The sequence below is a fragment of the Trichomycterus rosablanca genome, chromosome 3 (genome assembly GCF_030014385.1).
Source record: "Trichomycterus rosablanca isolate fTriRos1 chromosome 3, fTriRos1.hap1, whole genome shotgun sequence".
In the NCBI taxonomy this organism is placed as follows: domain Eukaryota; kingdom Metazoa; phylum Chordata; class Actinopteri; order Siluriformes; family Trichomycteridae; genus Trichomycterus; species Trichomycterus rosablanca.
Genome location: NC_085990.1, coordinates 21653069 through 21673940, shown reverse-complemented (window position 1 = coordinate 21673940; position 20872 = coordinate 21653069). Strand labels below are relative to the sequence as shown.

Below are 20872 nucleotides of genomic sequence, written 5' to 3'. Positions count from 1 at the left end.
TGTTTCACTTTTAAACTTGTGTTACAGCTCGGGGTTTTGAGAAATTGTAAGAATCAGCTTTTTATTTCAGTGTTACTTATTTGTGTTATTTTCAGTGTATAGGTGTCAAAAACAACCCCATTATTTTAAATATGCCTAAAATATATGTCCATGGGACCAACAGGTTTCCCATACATCCTTATGGGAAAAAATACCTTGAAACTCAACGCCTTTTAAACTCAATTGACGCTGAGTTTCAAGGTAGCACTGTACTGCACTGTGACATTATACTGTGTTGTCATCTACACCTAGATAAGGGATCTCCCTTATTAAATTTTAAGTGCAAATTTAAACCTGTAAATGCATTAAAAAAGTTTCATATTTTGTTGTCAGTTTTGTGACTGGTAAACAGGTTTAACGATCTAACCATATTTTTCAGCTTTTCCTCTTTTTCTTTTTTCTTTGCAGTGAAGCCTCCTTCTCGCACAGAGGAAGACAACAGTTGCATTAAAATGAAAAAAAGTGCAAAGGCATAAAAAGAGGTGAGTTTCATGTTTAAAATGAATGATTTAATCTCATAAAGTGACTATGAACTGCTAGTGTCCTACAAATTAGTATATCAAATAAATATACTGTATAAACGCTAGGTCAATTTAATGCAGATTAGCTAGTGGTTAACAGCTATTGCATTTTAAAAATGTATCAGTCTTAATTACTTCACACATCAACAGCAGCTAAACAGTTGGAATTGATCATATTATTCACTATTTTATGTAGCACAGTAAATTCAGAAAAGATTACATTTTATTTAACAAACTGATATTGCTATTATGTTGTAGTAAGTAACTATGCTGTTTTCAGTGTTTTTGTCTTGTTGGTTATCCTTTTTGGATCGCACAAAGCTTATCTTGATGACTCCATCCTTGAATGTGTAAAAAAAAAGTCTTTGTTGCTTTCGCAGCTTAGCTAGTCAGTCAAGTTCTTGTATTTGTTTGCACATTTAGTGTTGAAACTGTGAATCTAATTGTAATACTTTAACTAGGGCTGGCTCAATACCAGAGATGTTCACAAGTCACAAAATACGAGTCCGAGTCAGGCCACGAGTCTTTAGGCTAGAGTCCAAGTCAAGTCACGAGTCAATATAATATACACAAAATATATATTGGAAATGTAGCGTAGAAACAAATAATATGTAAGTTCAGATAAAAAACAACAACAGATTAGCGACTGTATTTTGCCGTTTTACTTAGTGCTTTTACTTTCCTAGGTACCGGTTAAAAGCTTAAACTGATTTTTTTTTATATATTACAAAACAAAAGAGCACAATAGATCAGGCACAGCGGCCCAAATCCCAAACACAGCAAAAAATCCATAATACTGCTTACCTTAACTTTTGTAATTCCAGATGCTATTATTTATAACTGTGTGTCCCATTAGGAATAGAATCCGTTATTTTGTAAATGTGCATATAATTAAAAACCTCCAAACTTTTTCCAGTTGTGAAGTAAAACACAAACTCGTTAGATAGCCAATTAAGCGTTTCATTAACACACCATCTGTGTGATGCTGCAAACTAAATAAATACAAATAACAGCATTTCTTACTAAAAAATTACAATCAGAAGGTCTGATTGGTTCAGAAAGCGGTTCTTCCAACCATTAGCTCCAATTCTGTCCCCATCTCTGCTCGATACCACTTTTTTATGTGTGATAACGTTACTGCAAATTGAGTATCTGCTGATACCGATACCAATCCGATACCTTTTAAACAACTAAGCAGTAATAATACATGTGGTTAAACTAGCTATCTAAATAACAATGCTCAGACTGTGAAACAAATATTCTAAATGAATAAATACATAACATAAAACAGTGTTTTTAGTTGTGGCAGTAGTAGATGATTTTTTAAAATGCTAAAAGTAGATCAGTGTGCTTTAATTTCTGAATGGCCTTATTTACATTAAGTGTTATTTACATAAAGCAACAGTAAGGATTGGATCAGATTACACGTTTTTTTCCTTCCGATGTCCGATCCAGTGATTTGGGCCAATATCAGACCCATAACTTAAACACTGGGATCTGTTCTCCACAGACTTATGCACATAGCTTTACATTTAACTTAATTAAAAAAATACTTGAAAGTCTACATATTGTTAAAAAAAAAAATCTTTTTTTTTTTTTTTTAAATGAGCTGTCATTTTTGAACAGCTGATTCACATCTCTCCTAAGCTCTGTTTGCCAGTACCTTACAGTAAAGCTGCATACACTGGCAGTTTGTCCATATTAAATTCCATAGTTGCATCAGTGTATTAATAGTGATTTTTTAGTAGTAGCCATGTGAAATTATACCACAACCATGATTTTGTACAGTAAGGACTACACCAAAAACAAATCTACCAAATCTTGTTTACATTGCTTTACTGGCAGATGTTGCCAGACCAATGAAGTACCATGTGAATGTGATTCCTGACATCTGGTGATGAAGTCGTGAAATTACAGATCCTACAGAAAAACCCTGTTTTATATAAAATACAGTAATTATTAAATCTTGGAGGATTCATTTTTCTTGAATACAGATTAATGATTTACTTGGTAAATGACAGTGTTTGATACACTTTTTGTGCTAATTAATGCTTTCTCCTGCTAATCTGCCGTTATTCTCTTTTGAAGTCATTAATTTAAATACTCCATATTTGTTATTTGTTCATTCTTTTGAACTTATATTTAACAAAACTTAACAAAAGTACAAAGAAATGACTTATAATGATTGGCTGAGCACAGTATTCTGCATCAACAAATGCAAGCTACACCTGTATTCAGCAAAGAGAAAGCAATACATCCAATCTATGCAAAAACCAAACAGAATTCTCTAGGCTCAAGCTCATTATAGATGGCATAAAAGACAGTGGAAATTTGGGTTTTCCATGCCAAAGGTGAAAAGGACCATCCAGAGTGTTTTTAGCATGTCATGGTATGGGAGTAGATAGGTGGCCACGGCATAGATTACTTTCACATATGAGAATGTGCCATTGATGTAGAGGCATATTTTGGAGTTTAAGTGAGACATATGCTGCCCTGTCTTTTCCTGGAAAGTCTTGGTTATAGTGGTCATTAAGACAATACCAGGCCTATTTTGGTTAATTAAACTTTATTACTTCAAACAGTGCATTCAATCTTACAAAAGAGCTAGAAAGACAATTCCAGAATTAAATGTATGACTTGTATCTGAAATACCAACACAGTCACCCTATTTTCCAGCTCATAAGTAACCAAATTTTTTCACAATTCTATGGTTTAAATTTAAATTTGACTACTACAGTTCAGGGTCATATAAAATTTAGTCTCTTTGGCTATGCTTTGAAAAGGTCAGTGGCAAACTGGGTCAAAGTAAAGGCATTCCCTGCTTAATAGGAAACAGTGACACAGCCAGTGCAGAAGCAGTTTAGCTGCATATTGTGCAAGTGCAAACAATTAAAAAGTGTATTTAATAGGAAAGGTGGTGTAACACAATAGTAAACATGTTGTTGTATTCTTTGCAGGCATAAAAAACTAAATTTGTTTACATCTACACAGGAAATTAAGTTGGTTGATGGACATATTTTCTTTATACTTTTGTCAGTAAAATTAAAGGTTAACAGAAATAACAAATCACAGATTGTTACTTACATTGCATTTTACCTAAAGTTCCAACATGTCTGGAAGTGGGGTGTGTACAATGTTTAAACAATGTTATTTTTAGCCAGAGATTTAGTAGAGATTTTAAAATAATTTTTACTGAAAAAAGCACAAGGAAGAAATTTGTTCAATGTTAATCTTTGCAGACGTTTGCAAAATGATCATACACATGTTACTCATTATGAGCAAGGATGGGTTGAAGTTCACCAATTTGCAGAAAAGAGCTAATAGTTTAACAGTTTAAGAACAATGCTTCTCAATGCATTATTGCAAGCAAGAGATTTCAACATCCTTAATTTTATTAAAAGATTTATAGTCAATACTAAATGCCTGTAATCTTCATTACTCTTCATTAATCTTCCCTTAAGCAGCAATGCATAAAAAAAATAACTATGCTAAATGATGTCATGTTCTTTGGGTCAAAGAGGGACTGGGACGTTGCAACTGTTTCCAATACAAAATTCATAAGCCAGCAACTGTCATAGCATGAGGCTGTGGTAGTGTCAATGGAATAGGCATCTTGCTGATATGTGAACGTAGCATCAGAATTTTTCGTACAGCTGCTAGACTGACCTGTCTCCTTTTCAGACCTTTTTTTTTTTTTTAGACATGTAGTGCATTATGATAGGTGCAATATTTGACAACGGAGACGTCAGACTAATAAGCTGCTAGTAAGTGCTATATGAAGTTAGAATGTGGAAAAAATCCACTTTTCACTTTCACGTACAACAATTTTTAAAATCGGTTCTCAAATAATTTCAAAATATATATAAAATTATAACTTTTTGGTGTTTTAATGTCTTGAGGTCTGCTACTTTTGAATAACGTGAAACACTGCTTCAAACATATGAGTTTATTTCAATCCAAGCAGTTTTACTGAACCCTTTACATTAGGGGATATTTTGCATGATGTACTTAATATTCAGGGGTGCAAATAACATTAACTATAAATAATTGGATACCACAGCAAACCTGTGAAGCAGGTCTTAAAAGACTTCATGAATGACTGGAAGACAGAGGTGGCATTAGCAAGGCCATTGGACATTAATCATTTAAAGTACCCAGTTGTCATGGAGAAGGCAATCTTCCACTCATCTCCTTCACAGATGATGATATTGTATGCACATCTCAAGTCAAGTTTAGTGAAAGCTTCACTCAACTGTAAAATAATTTCTTAGTTGTTTGATTCAGGGTACAGGGAAAACTAAGAGACCTTGTGTTTGCTCAAGGAGGTGATGGTAGAACTTAGGAATGGGACTAGGTCATGGTTTTTTTGTATGTGTGATTACCAATGATTTGTAGTTCAAGAAAAGAAGAGACAGGCCCACTGGCATGCTGTGCTGTTTTAATAAGTGTTCAGAAATGAAGTTGTTGAGTAAATCATCCCTGAAACAGTGACAGTTGGGTTATTACAGCTAATAAGGATAAGGATAAGGATGTTTATTTGTCATTGTATTTCTACAACGAAATTTAGTTGGCATTTTAAAACTACAGCTTAAAAAGAAAAAAAAAGAAAAGAAAAAATAAGAAAAACACAAGCTACCACATAAACATATAACAATCACACATTTCGTTAAAAGAAATACAGCAAAAATTTCAGTAATGACCAGTATAGGTCCTTGCCCAATTTAATTCAGGTCTTATCAATGAGTGTGTTTAGTTGAGTTGAGGGACGAGCGTTCCAGGTCCGAGTGTGTGTGTGCATATGTTGGAGGGGTGATAGCGGCTACAGCTCTAGGGAAAAAGCTATTTCTTAGCCTATTAGTCCGAGTCCTGATGGTACAGTACCTCTTCCCTGACGGCAGTGGGATAAACAGGGAATGACCTGGGTGGCTGTTGTCTGTGCAGATGGACCATGCTTTCCTTCTCATTTGCTCCATATATACAGCTCCCACAAGCCTCCGTGCAGTCTTCACTACTCGGGACAGTTTTTTTTTGTCCTTTGCTGTGCAGTTGCCGTACCACACCGTGCAGCTTTGGCAGAGGATGCTTTCGATGGTACTTCTGTAGAAATTCCTTCGCAGCTGAGGAGCCAGACCCACCTGCTTCAGCTTTCGCAGAAAAAACATCCTCTGTTGAGCCTTTTTAACCAGACTATTAGTGTTTAATGCCCAAGTCAAATCCTTGGTGATGTGGATGCCCAGGAATCTGACTGAGTCCACCCTCTCCACCTCTTCACCTCTGATATGGAGTGGGGGTGGTGTGGTTCTCCTGATCCTCCTGAAGTCAGTGATGACCTCCTTGGTTTTGCTGGTATTGAGGACCAGGTCATTCTCTACACACCACTCCTCCAGCTGTTGTACCTCCTGCCTGTACCAGGTTTCATCATTTTCAGCAATGAGTCCTACCACTGTTGTATCATCTGCAAACTTTATTACCATGTTTGAGGCATGCATGGAAACGCAGTCCTGGGTGAAGAAAGTGAAGAGGACTGGGCTGAGTACACAACCTTGCAGTGTACCTGTGTTCATGATTATGGTGTCTGATGTCCGGTTTCCTATTCTAACATTCTGAGGTCTGTTGGTCAAGAAGTCCATAATCCATAAACATAGTGTGGTGGGAAATCCGAGGTTGGTAAGTTTCTGGACCAGCTTATGGGGTATTACGGTGTTAAAGGCACTGCTGAAATCCACAAAGAGCATCCTGACATAGGTGTTCGACTGTTCCAGGTGGGTCAAGGCTGTATGAAGTGCGATTGTGACAGCATCCTCTGTGGATCTGTTCGCCCGGTACACAAACTGATGTCTGTCCAGGTCTGCCGGGATACTTTTCCTAATATGTGCTAACATTATCCTTTCAAAACACTTCATAATGACAGGGGTTAGGGCAACGGGTCGATAATCATTGAGAGTTGTGACAGTACAGGGCTCTAGAGTGCGACCTAATTTCTCAATGGTGCGACTAAAAAAAATCTCAGGTCGCACCGGTGCGACCAGGCATCCGAGGGAGAAAAAAACCAGACACACATTAGGCCAATAACATGGTCTAAACCAATCAGAGATAGCGAAGGGCGGGACATTATTGTAGCGGTGATATGTGAGCGACATTCAGCTCAGCCAATCAGAATGCAGCACCAGGTTTCTACATGTGCATTCGGATGTTCTGCAGTAAGTTTAGTTTTGTATATGAGACTCGCCGGATGTCCCCAGAATGAAAGTTCGGGTTCTGGAGCTCGGCGGTGTAAAGTGTTGTAACGCTCACTGAAGTCCTGACAGTTAAAGTGACTCTACCCTGCCGTGTGCCTTTATTCCCACACCTCCACCACCGCACAGCAAAAGACCCGCAGCATCCCCACCGGACAGCGGCTAGGTGAGCCGACCCTCTACAGTAGCAAGGGGCTAATGCTAGCGGTAAAGTGTGGCGATAGTGAAAGTAAAAACACGACAATATTTTCGTTAAGTAAAATATAAAAATAACTAAAAGACCATAATATATTACAATACATGTAGTCAAAATACGCAGTGAGTGCACCGCAAGCGATTTTGGGAATCTGTGTAAAAGATACAGTAAAGCCGATAATATAATGCACTGCATTTAAGATTACACTCTAACACTCTAGAGCCCCATACACACACACACACACAAACATATACATATAATTTTAAATATACACACACACATAAATAGATATACACACATACATACACATTTACTCTATTATTATTTTTTATAATTTTTATAAGTGTGCTATAATTAGTCTATAATTATATAGACTAATTATAGTCTATAATACTATAATTAACTGTATTGACTGTATAATTACTACAGTATATTAACTGTAAAGAGCATGGGAAGACCATGGCCGGCAATAGTATATTTGTGACTGGTTCTAATACATTTTGAATTGAAAGGCTGAAAAAGCCCAATGCATCTATAAAACACATTACATGCCGCGATAAATGCACTGCCCAAGTGTCCCCTCTCCCCACTGCCCTTCATTGTCAGGCAGCAGCAAACAGATCATCAGACAAGGCCATGTTGACCAGATTGTTAGTTATTTACAAGTCAATATTGCCTGTGTGGACAGTGATTTAAAAAAAAAAAGTGAACCTGTAAAACTGCGGTGTTAAATGCGATGCGGTCGAAAATTTGGGTGCACCTAACTTTTGTGCTGGTGCACCTAAGAAAAAAAGTTAGGCGCACCAGTGCAACCAGTGCAAAAAGTTAGTCTAGAGCCCTGCAGTACATTTTTTGGGCACAGGAACGATAGTAGTAGCTTTGAGGCAGGTGGGGACTGCAGCTTGTTGTAGAGAAAGATTAAAGATGTGTGTAAACACCCCAGACAGCTGGTCGGCACAGGCTTTCAGTAGGCGGCCTGCCACCCCATCCGGGCCCGCTGCTTTGGTAGTGTTGATTTTCCTCAGAACAGATTTCACCTGGTGACACTGGAGAATGAGTGTCGACTCTTCCTCCAACCGTGTCCTCTGAGGAGACAGAACTCTTTCCTTCTGCTTATCAAAGCGAGCAAAGAAGAGGTTTAGGGTGTCAGGGAGATCCCTATCCCGACTGACCTGCATGGTGTTATTTTTATAGTCAGTTAGGGATTTGATTCCTCTCCACCCGCTGCGGGGGTCACTGTTCACAAAGTGCCCCTCTATTTGCTGCCTATACCTGTCTTTGGCCTCTCTGATACCCTTTGTCAATTCCTTTCGTGCAGCTTTGTAGCCCAAGTGATCCTTTGACCTGTATGCAGCATCCCTGGCTTTAAGCAGTGACCGTACCTTCCCATTAAACCAGGGCTTCTGATTTGGGAATACCCTGGTGGTTTTAGTGGGGAGTACGGTCTCAGTGCAGAAATTGATATAGTCCAGAACAGCAGAAGTGTAACCCTCCAGGTCAGATCCCTCGTAGAACATGTCCCAGTCTGTAATGTCGAAACAGTCTTGCAGAGATACAATGGCTTCCTCACTCCATACCTGCACTGTCTTTGTGATGGGTCTGATTCTGCAAACTACTGGTCTGTAGGATGGTATTGTAGCGTTTCTACGGCGTCAAAGACGAAATGGGATGGGAAATCAGCTCTTTCAGTGACCATGTGGACAAACACCCATTCTCACACATAGACATTCATACCACATATACATAGCCACACAGCTAATAGCTGCGCAGCCCAAAGCCATCTACTGCATTACTCAGCACAGCCAACCCCATTCCCAGTGCTGAATAACACGGTCACGGTGGATCCTGTAACCATAGCCACAAGTCCTTCTGGGTAAAGCTCCGCCCCCTTCTCGTCCACAGCAGCGGGTCGCTACACAGCCCCCCCCTCAAAGGTCAACCATCCCGGTGACCCAACTAAGCCACCCCCCAATGAGGTCCCGCAAAGTCCCCGTTTTGGAAGTTCTGCTCACCCACCCCCGGTTTGAAGAGATGGTGCGCTGGGTAGCCCGGTGCCATCACTCGCCGCAGTCATCACACCAGCTGCCGTGCCGCTGCCTCCACTCACCGCCTCATCTGGAACACTGGCATGCCGCACCAATACGGTCCAGCGGACGTGGTCCATCAGGACGAGCTCCACACGCTCAGGCTCCCTGACCGCCGCCCAAAGCCACCAGTCTCTCACAGCTTCAGCAGTTCATGGGCCAGCACACCCGACATCAATCCAGCACCGCCTCCTCCGTACCGAGCTCAGCAACACCAGCGTAGCGTCATGATGTCATCTTGCCGCCAATCGCCCGTTCCGCCGGGTATTCATCGTGTCCAAATCAACCCCCATCATGTCCCCCAGGGTGGTGCACCGGGTGGCTCCATGTCCGCACTCACCGCAACTCATCTCGCCAGCTGCCGAGTCGCTGCCCACTGCTCATTTGGGCCACTAGCATGCCGCACCAATCCAGTCCAGCGGGCGCAGCTCAATAAGACAAGCGCCACACGCTCTGCACGCTCCGTCTCCCTGCTCGCCGCCCGTAGTCGCCAGCCTCTTCAGCCACCAGCAGTTCATCTGGGCCGGCGCACCCGCACAGCAAACCCGCGTCAACTCCCGTCGCGCCAAGCTCAGAATGCCGGTCCAGCCAGAGCCACCCCGAACACCAGACCATCCACCAGCACGCTGCCGTCTCACGCTGCTGGTTCCGCCGGATAATTCACGCCGCCGCGTTCGTCCATCCGAGTGAAGATCTTGCCGTTAGATCTAAAGCACCCCATCAGAAGCTGCACCCTCCAGCCCCGCCAGATCATCTTCTCGCCTTCCGCCAAGGGTTCACCTGTTGAAGAAACTTAATTTCTTCTGGCATTGCCCCAGTCCAGGGCACCTGGATCCCACTTCTGACACCAATGTAGCATTTCTACGGCGTCGAAGACGAAATGGGATGGGAAATCAGCTCTTTCAGTGACCATGTGAACAAACACCCATTCTCACACATAGACATACAGTGTATCACAAAAGTGAGTACACCCCTCACATTTCTGCAAATATTTCATTATATCTTTTCATGGGACAACACTATAGACATGAAACTTGGATATGACTTAGAGTAGTCAGTGTACAGCTTGTATAGCAGTGTAGATTTACTGTCTTCAGAAAATAACTCAACACACAGCCATTAATGTCTAAATAGCTGGCAACATAAGTGAGTACACCCCACAGTGAACATGTCCAAATTGTGCCCAAATGTGTCGTTGTCCCTCCCTGGTGTCATGTGTCAAGGTCCCAGGTGTAAATGGGGAGCAGGGCTGTTAAATTTGGTGTTTTGGGTACAATTCTCTCATACTGGCCACTGGATATTCAACATGGCACCTCATGGCAAAGAACTCTCTGAGGATGTGAGAAATAGAATTGTTGCTCTCCACATAGATGGCCTGGGCTATAAGAAGATTGCTAACACCCTGAAACTGAGCTACAGCATGGTGGCCAAGGTCATACAGCGGTTTTCCAGGACAGGTTCCACTCGGAACAGGCTTCGCCAGGGTCGACCGAAGAAGTTGAGTCCACGTGTTCGGCGTCATATCCAGAGGTTGGCTTTAAAAAATAGACACATGAGTGCTGCCAGCATTGCTGCAGAGGTTGAAGACGTGGGAGGTCAGCCTGTCAGTGCTCAGACCATACGCAACATACTGCATCAACTCGGTCTGCATGGTCGTCATCCCAGAAGGAAGCTGACGCACAAGAAAGCCCGCAAACAGTTTGCTGAAGACAAGCAGTCCAAGAACATGGATTACTGGAATGCCCTGTGGTCTGACGAGACCAAGATAAACTTGTTTGGCTCAGATGGTGTCCAGCATGTGTGGCGGCGCCCTGGTGAGAAGTACCAAGACAACTGTATCTTGCCTACAGTCAAGCATGGTGGTGGTAGCATCATGGTCTTGGGCTGCATGAGTGTTGCTGGCACTGGGGAGCTGCGGTTCATTGAGGGACACATGAATTCCAACATGTACTGTGACATTCTGAAACAGAGCATGATCCCCTCCCTTCGAAAACGACCCCAAACACAACCTCCAAGATGACAACTGCCTTGCTGAGGAAGCTGAAGGTAAAGGTGATGGACTAAACCCAATTGAGCACCTGTGGCGCATCCTCAAGTGGAAGGTGGAGGAGTTCAAGGTGTCTAACATCCACCAGCTCCGTGATGTCATCATGGAGGAGTGGAAGAGGATTCCAGTAGCAACCTGTGCAGCTCTGGTGAATTCCATGCCCAGGAGGGTTAAGGCAGTGCTGGATAATAATGGTGGTCACACAAAATATTGACACTTTGGGCACAATTTGGACATGTTCACTGTGGGGTGTACTCACTTATGTTGCCAGCTATTTAGACATTAATGGCTGTGTGTTGAGTTATTTTCAGAAGACAGTAAATCTACACTGCTATACAAGTTGTACACTGACTACTCTAAGTTATATCCAAGTTTCATGTCTATAGTGTTGTCCCATGAAAAGATATAATAAAATATTTGCAGAATTGTGAGGGGTGTACTCACTTTTGTGATACACTGTACATACCACATATACAGTGTATCACAAAAGTGAGTACACCCCTCACATTTCTGCAGATATTTAAGTATATCTTTTCATGGGACAACACTGACAAAATGACACTTTGACACAATGAAAAGTAGTCTGTGTGCAGCTTATATAACAGTGTAAATTTATTCTTCCCTCAAAATAACTCAATATACAGCCATTAATGTCTAAACCACCGGCAACAAAAGTGAGTACACCCCTTAGTGAAAGTTCCTGAAGTGTCAATATTTTGTGTGGCCACCATTATTTCCCAAAACTGCCTTAACTCTCCTGGGCATGGAGTTTACCAGAGCTTCACAGGTTGCCACTGGAATGCTTTTCCACTCCTCCATGACGACACCACGGAGCTGGCGGATATTCGAGACTTTGCGCTCCTCCACCTTCCGCTTGAGGATGCCCCAAAGATGTTCTATTGGGTTTAGGTCTGTAGACATGCTTGGCCAGTCCATCACCTTTACCCTCAGCCTCTTCAATAAAGCAGTGGTCGTCTTAGAGGTGTGTTTGGGGTCATTATCATGCTGGAACACTGCCCTGTGACCCAGTTTCCGGAGGGAGGGGATCATGCTCTGCTTCAGTATTTCACAGTACATATTGGAGTTCATGTGTCCCTCAATGAAATGTAACTCCCCAACACCTGCTGCACTCATGCAGCCCCAGACCATGGCATTCCCACCACCATGCTTGACTGTAGGCATGACACACTTATCTTTGTACTCCTCACCTGATTGCCGCCACACATGCTTGAGACCATCTGAACCAAACAAATTAATCTTGGTCTCATCAGACCATAGGACATGGTTCCAGTAATCCATGCCCTTTGTTGACATGTCTTCAGCAAACTGTTTGCGGGCTTTCTTGTGTAGAGACTTCAGAAGAGGCTTCCTTCTGGGGTGACAGCCATGAAGACTAATTTGATGTAGTGTGCAGCGTATGGTCTGAGCACTGACAGGCTGACCCCCCACCTTTTCAATCTCTGCAGCAATGCTGACAGCACTCCTGCGCCTATCTTTCAAAGACAGCAGTTGGATGTGACGCTGAGCACGTGCACTCAGCTTCTTTGGACGACCAACGCGAGGTCTGTTCTGAGTGGACCCTGCTCTTTTAAAACGCTGGATGATCTTGGCCACTGTGCTGCAGCTCAGTTTCAGGGTGTTGGCAATCTTCTTGTAGCCTTGGCCATCTTCATGTAGCGCAACAATTCGTCTTTTAAGATCCTCAGCGAGTTCTTTGCCATGAGGTGCCATGTTGGAACTTTCAGTGACCAGTATGAGAGAGTGTGAGAGCTGTACTACTAAATTGAACACACCTGCTCCCTATGCACACCTGAGACCTAGTAACACTAACGAGTCACATGACATTTTGGAGGGAAAATGACAAGCAGTGCTCAATTTGGACATTTAGGGGTGTAGTCTCTTAGGGGTGTACTCACTTTTGTTGCCGGTGGTTTCGACATTAATGGCTGTATATTGAGTTATTTTGAGGGAAGAATAAATTTACACTGTTATATAAGCTGCACACAGACTACTTTTCATTGTGTCAAAGTGTCATTTTGTCAGTGTTGTCCCATGAAAAGATATACTTAAATATCTGCAGAAATGTGAGGGGTGTACTCACTTTTGTGATACACTGTACATAGCCACACAGCTAATAGCTGCGCAGCCCAAAGCCCAAAGCCATCTACTGCATTACTCAGCACAGCCAACCCCATTCCCAGTGCTGAATAACACAGTCACGGTGGATCCTGTAACCATAGCCGCAAGTCCTTCTGGGTAAAGCTCCGCCCCCTTCTCGTCCACAGCAGCGGGTCGCTACAGTATCATTAGCAGGGAGATATGATCTGACAGGCCAAGGTGTGGAGCTGGTACTGTTTTATAAGCTCCCTTGATGTTCGTGTACACCTGGTCCAAAATATTACTATTTCTTGTGGGAATGTTTATATGTTTATGGAGTTTAGGCATTACTGTTTTGAGGTTGACGTGATTAAAATCTCCTGCTATAATCACTACTCCTTCTGGATGGGCATTTAGCTGACTATTCACAGAACTATGCAGCTCCTCTAGGGCTAGCTTAGCGTTAGCATGTGGTGGTATGTAGACAGCTGTAATGAGAACAGCAGTAAACTCTCTTGGTAAATAAAAGGGTCTACATTTCACAGCTAAATACTCCAGATTTGGAGAGCAGTGAGTCCCGAAAATATCCACAGCTTTACACCAGTCATTGTTTATATAGACACACACGCCCCCGCCCCTCTTCTTACCGGAGCTTGCAGTCCTATCAGCACGGTAAATAGCATGGCCGGCTAGCCCGATAGCCTCATCCGGAACGTTGTTGTCCAGCCAAGTCTCCGTAAATACTTTAACACAGCTGTTGGTCCTATAGGACAATATCCTCAGCTTTATTTCATCAATCTTGTTGACGAGTGACCGGCAGTTAGACAAAAAGAGACTCGGCAGCGCTGGTTGGTGCGGATTAGCTTTTAGCCTAGCCTGTAAGCCGCCTCTCTTTCCCCGCTTCTGGCGTCTGTATCTGCGCCGTCTGCGGCACCTCAGCGGTGGGATGTGGACGGCTCCTCCACGGGTTTCCAAACACCGGATCTCCGGTAAAATACTGAGATCTATTAAAGATTTTCCATCATCGGCGGTATATTGCAAATATTGTCTCCCCAAATTGAGGAGCATAGCTCGTCCATACCGTATTTGCATTCTAGTTACACTAACTACCATATTTGAAACTCTAAAACAACTCTAAAAACATTTAAAACATACAAACAAACAGAAACCGGAGAGTAAGTGCCGAGCCGCTGCGTGCATGCGCGCCGCCCATTACCAGGATTTGTAAGGACATGTTGGGAGAGTGGTATAGGGAATAAGGAAAGGCATACAATAAAATTTGGTAGACTGAGTTTCTTGGGACAACTGATTCTTTGATGTCCAATTTCTCCACAGTACAAGCACAATCCAGAGTGCATTCTTCATGTCAGTTGCCAGTCTGGCTTGGTTGGTCTCAGTGGGTTTGGGACAGGATGGGGAATTACTGGGAGCTGGTAGTTCCCTTAAATAACCAAAAAATCGGGAATGTAAGTGCTTAGTACTTCAACTTCTTTGATTTGTGGTCTGTTTTGGACTACACCGATGTGCGCTTTCAGTCACAAGAAGAATATTATAACAATTATCATGAATGCTAAGGCTAGTAGACTACCTTCTATAGTACATGATCTAAAAACATAAAGAGATTACTAGGAACTAGCAACATGGAAAGAGCAAGCAAGAGCACATCAATAGGTGCAATGATGTGCAACAAATAACGGAACCAAAGGCTTTTGGAACATGCTGATTACAGGTGGAATAGAGTCAGCTATTAACACTTAGACAACACACTAAGGTTATACAAGTAACACTGTTCTGGAAGGTTCCACAATTAGCTGTTAAATTGTTAACAGGTGAAGTCATCAAGATTGAGTATTAAAGGTGCATCCACCAAAAGCTTAGTATTGCAAGCAGGGATGGGTCGTGGTTTACCACTTTGTGCCAGATTTTATGAGAGAATTGTCAGTCAGTTTAAAGACAATGTTTCTTAGCACAAATTTTAAATTAAAAGATTTAGGTTGGAGGAAATCTCAGTGCATAATGGGAAGAAACCACTGCTGAATGTGCATGACCTAGAGCTCTTAGGCGGTATTGTTTAGGAAACCGTCATGCTAATGTGATGGACATGGCCACATGGACTTGGGAGAACTTTGTCATTGTACTTTTTCATTGTACACAGTCCACGCGCTGCATCAAAAAACACAACCTGAAGCTGTAGTAAGCAAAGAACATGTCGTATATTAATTTGTATATTAATTTTGTGCAGAAAGGTTGTCAATCTCTTCAAAGTCATCTGAGATGGACCGATAGACAGTGGAAACATGTTCTGTAGTTAAATGAGTCTATGTTTTAGCTTGTTTTTAGGTAAAAACAGACACTGGATTCTATGTACCAAAGATGAAAAAGACCATCCATACTGTGACAGACCAACTAACAGTGACAAAACCAGCAATTGTAATGGCATGGGGATGCATCAGTGCTCATGACATGGGTGATCAGCATATATGTGAATGTACCATTGATGCAGAGGCTTATATTGGAATTTTGGAGAGACATATGCTGCCATCAAGGCGACATCTTTTATCAGGAACTTCATGTCTGTTTCAGCACAACAATGGCATGCTTCAATTTGCATGACTTTCAAGAGTTAGTGTGGCTTTGTATACTTTGAGCGAGTATGCTTGACTGGCCTGGTTGCAGTCCAGATCTATGTATCTTCTAGTAAAAATGTATGGCACAGCATGAAGAAATGAATCAGACAACTCTAATCATGGACTGTTAAGCAGCTCAAATCTTGTATACTGCAAGAACTCTTTCAGTTTATGCAGTATAGCTTTAGTCACTATTTGACATTTAAGCCACTGTTGGCCAAATTCTGAACACAGTGAAAACTTCACCATATATTCCTTTCAAACTAACTAAACAATCTGTGTTAATTATTATAAAGGTAATGTGCAATGATGTTCAAGGCCACTACAATTTTTCTTTCTATCAATGACTCTTCCATCTGTTGTAGACTCACACAGTTCAAATACACTTTGTTCACCCTGTAAAAGACACAGTGTTTACTATGGTGATTAACAAAAATTCATGTCCAATTTCCCCTGAGATTATTTATAGTACACTTTATAGAACAGAATAGTGTTTGTTTGGTTGTTTCCAGGGTTAGTGAGGGCATGGCATCTCTTAGATCAAATTATGCAAATGCTGTTCTTTTACAGAGCAAAAAAAAATTATGTTTTTATAATTATATTTTATAATTATATAATTATAATTTTAATACCCTGGACATGGTGCCAATCCATCACAGTGCTTCAGCCACCCCAACCCCCCGAACCCCACACTTATTAACAAAACTACTTGTACAAGGCTACAGTTTGCTAAAGACCGAAAGGTTATGTGGTTTGATGGGTTCCAGTTTACCCTAATGCAGAGGGATGTGCATGTCAGGGTAATCAGGCAAGTGCATAAAATGCCCATCAGACAAAGTGCCCATTGTACAAATCTCTGGATCTGTGATGATTTGAGGTTGCTTCTAGGATTTTTGGTCAGGTCTAAACGTATCAAAATAAAGTCAGCCTGAATGTACTAAATTACCAGGTTATCCCATTAATGGATTTTTTTTTCTGATTGCATTGGCAGGTTCCAGGACAGCAATGCCAAGATTCATTGGGCTCAAACTATCAGTGGTTTTGTTCAGAGAGCATAAGGAATCATTTTCACACATTATTTGTGCACCACTGAAAGGCTTAAGGATGTGCTAGAGAAGACATTACAGAGTAGTTTGATTGTATTATGCAGCAAGCTCTTAAAGTTAATCACCTGAAAGCAGGAAAAATGTGCACGGTCTTGTTATGGGTGATTAGTTTTGAATTTTAAACTCAAATCTTATATACTGTTCAGTGTGCTTAAATCAGACATCTTACAATTAGTGAGATGCATTGTAACTATTTAGTACAGCACCAAATAAGAAAAAAGTTGGGACAGTATGGAAAATGCAAATAAAAAATGTAGTGTTTACCAAGATGTTTTATGTTGTGTCTGTTCATTTTATTTGTTAATATACATTCATTTCTGCATTTCAGGCCTGCAACACATTCCAAAAAAAGTTTGGATAGACCAATTTAGGGCTAGTAATTAGGTAAAAAAAAAGTATGTATGTAATTTTAAACAGATTATGTCAACAGGTGATTTTAATCATGATTTGGTACAAAAGCAGCATCCATGACAGGCTTTGGGGAACAAAAATGTTTGTCAACAAATGCATAAGAAAATTATAAAAAAGATTGGTAGGTATTTGCATATTTTTCTGGAGTAATTGCAGAGCGTAAAGGGCAAGGGTGCAAGCCTAAGCTGAACACCCGTGATCTCCGATCCCTTAGACGGCACTGCATCAAGAACCGCCACTCAACTATAGCTGATATAACCACATGGGCAAGAGATAACTTTGGCAAACTTTTGTCAATCACTACAATACGGAGTAACATTTACAAATGCTAAACTAAACTGCCAGATGTGGCATCAGATTGCTGATTGCTGCGTCACAAAGTGCTTTAACGTTCCAACTTTTTGTAATGTGTTACAGGCCTGAAATGCAGGAAGGGATGTAAATTAACAAATGAAATGAAGTTGACCAGACATGAGATATCTTGGGTTCATACTGTCAGCAATGAAATAAAAAGTCAAAGTAAATGTAAGAAACTCTGGGTTTTTTTTATTATTTGCATTTTCCATACTGTCCCAACTTTTTCAGATCTAGGGTTGTAGATTGGTGGTATTTGGTATAGCATTGCCGTCTTCTGTGCTTTGTTTTTAGCTAGTTTTTTTAGGAAATGACATCACACATTCTGGAAAATATCACAGGCTCATTGACTGATGTAATCAGGTTGCCAAGCAGTACATACTTCATCAACACTTGTCACCAGCACAGAGAAAATCAGATGGAAAATCAAGTTACATGCGCTAGATATTAGATTCACACTTGTATGTATGCTCAAATTTCCACTCTCTTTTATAGAGAGACTAAACCAATCCAACCGCATTACTTGTTAATATGAATATTGTTATATTGCAAATTAGATGTTGTGTTTAAATTTATAATAAGCACATTAATATATTCATTAACAAAACATATATCAATTTCAGCCTAATTTAATGTCTGAGTCGTGCATTAGAGCCGTGTTGTCATAATACTGTATAATAAACACCACTGACCAATTAGAAGCAAAGATTTAACTGCAGTGTGGTACATTTTGTATGTTTATGATAGTATAAAGTATTATAAAGTAGTATAATATAGTATGCAGTGTATACTGTGGGCCCATATACACCGATCAGCCATAACATTAAAACCACCTCCTTGTTTCTACACTCACTGTACATTTTATCAGCTCCACTTACCATATAGAAGCACTTTGTAATTCTACAATTACTGACTGTAGTCCATCTGTTTCTCTGCCTGCTTTGTTAGCCCCCTTTTATGCTGTTCTTTAATAGTCAGGACTCTCCCAGGATCACCACAGAGTAGGTATTATTTGGGTGGTGGGTCATTCTCAGCACTGCAGTGACAATGACATGGTGGTGGTGTGTTAGTGTGTGTTGTGCTGGTATGAGTGGATAAGACACAGCAGCGCTGATGGAGTTTTTAAACACCTCACTGTCCCTGCTGGACAGAGAATAGTCCACCAACCAAAAATATATCCAGTCAACAGCGCCCCGTGGTCAGCGTCCTGTGACCACTGATTAAGGTCTAGAAGATGACCAACTCAAACAGCAGCGATTGTCTCTGACTTTACATCTACAAGGTGGACCAACCAGGTAGGAGTGTCTAATAGAGTGGACAGTGAGTGGACACAGTATTTAAAAACTCCATCAGCGCTGCTGTGTCTGATCCACACATACCAGCAAAATACACGCTAACACACCACCACCATGTCATTGTCACTGCAGTGCTGAGAATAATCCACCACCTAAATAATACCTGCTCTGTGGTGGTCCTATGGGGGGCCTGTCCATTGAAGAACAGGGTGAAAGCAGGCTAAAAAGGTATGTAGAGTACAGTCAGTAATTGTAAAACTACAAAGTGCTCCTATATGGTAAGTGGGTCTGATAAAATGGACAATGTGTGCAGAAACAATGAGGTGGTTTTAATGTTATGGCTGATTGGTGTATATCCAAATACAATTCTACAACACAGTTTGGTATAAGGTAAGGGTCTTAATACACTGCCTGGCCAAAAAAAAAGGTCACCACTTGGATTTAACTAAGCAAATTGGATAATTACTGCATGGGTGATTATGTTTCAGCTGGCAACAAGTTATTTAACCCTAACTGATGCAGTGAGTAGCTTCTCATTTGTTAAACAACCATGTTGAAAGACACATCCTGTGGTCATGGAAAAGATGTTAATCTGTTTCAGAAGGGTCAAATTATTGGCATGCATCAAGCAGAGAAAACATCTAAGGAGATTGCTGAAACTACTAAAATCGGGTTAAGAACTGTCCAACGCATTATTAAAAAGTGGAAGGACAGTGGGGAAACATCATCTTTAAGGAAGGAATGTGGTCAGAAAAAAATGATCGTGAATGATCGTGATCGGCGATCACTTAAATGTTTGGTGAAATCAAATCGTAGAAAAACTACAGTAGAACTAGTAGAACAAGGGATATGTTTAATAGTGAAAGTAAGAGCATTTCCACACGCACAATGCAAAGGGAACTCAAGGGATTGGGACTAAACAGCTGTGTAGCCTTAAGGAAACCACTTGTCAGTGAGGCTAACCGGCAAAAACGGTCTGATGAGTCCAGATTTACCCTGTTCCAGAGTGATGGGCGCATCAGGGTAAGAAGAGAGGCAGCTGAAGTGATGCACCCATCATGCCTAGTGCCTACCGTACAAGCCTGTGGGGGCAGTGCTATGATCTGGGGTTGCTGCAGTTGGTCAGGTCTAGGTTCAGCAACCTAGTTATGTGCCCAAAGAATGAGGTCAGCTGACTACCTAAATATACTTAACGACCAGGTTATTCCATCAATGGATTTTTTCTTCCCTGATGGCACGGGTATATTCCAAGATGACAATGCCAGGATTCATCGGGCTTAAATTGTGAAAGAGTGGTTCAGGGAGCATGAGACATCATTTTCACACATGGATTGGCCACCACAGAGTCCAGACCTGAACCCCATTGAGAATCTTTGGGATGTGCTGGAGAAGACTTTGCGCAGTGGTCCAAATCTCCCATTATCAATACAAGATCTAGGGGAAAAATTAATGCAACTCTGGACAGAAATAAATGTTGTGACATTGCAGAAGCTTGTGGAAATGATGCCACAGCGAATGTGTGCTGTAATCAAAGCTAAAGGTGGTCCAACGAAATATTAGAAATATTAGAAATATTAATATGGATAAATAGTGAGTAAATTTCTTGGGGTCCCTGAGCCTTGTTAACAGCTCACAAAATATCCTTAGCCTTTTTTAATAAGCTTAATACTTCATGACTTTTCCTAATTTTATGGAAAATGCAAATAAACAATATTTTATATTGATACTGTATTTCAAACACCCACTAATTTATGCACTTCTGTTTGGGGTCTCAGAGACCCCAGCTAGAATGTAAAGGCAATAGATTTTCATATGTTTTAAGTTTTTGTCTGGTGTTGAATGTACAGCTGACACACACA

General features: G+C 41.2%; 1 protein-coding gene across 1 annotated transcript in view; it reads left to right on the top strand.

Moving 5' to 3' along the window:
• The window catches only part of dlgap1b (discs, large (Drosophila) homolog-associated protein 1b), a 209656-nt gene that overhangs the window by 56235 nt on the left and 132549 nt on the right, over positions 1-20872 (top strand). The window contains exon 2 of the mRNA XM_062991045.1: positions 448-521. The gene's annotated coding sequence lies outside the window, so the exon portion shown is untranslated. The remainder of the gene's footprint in view (positions 1-447; positions 522-20872) is intronic.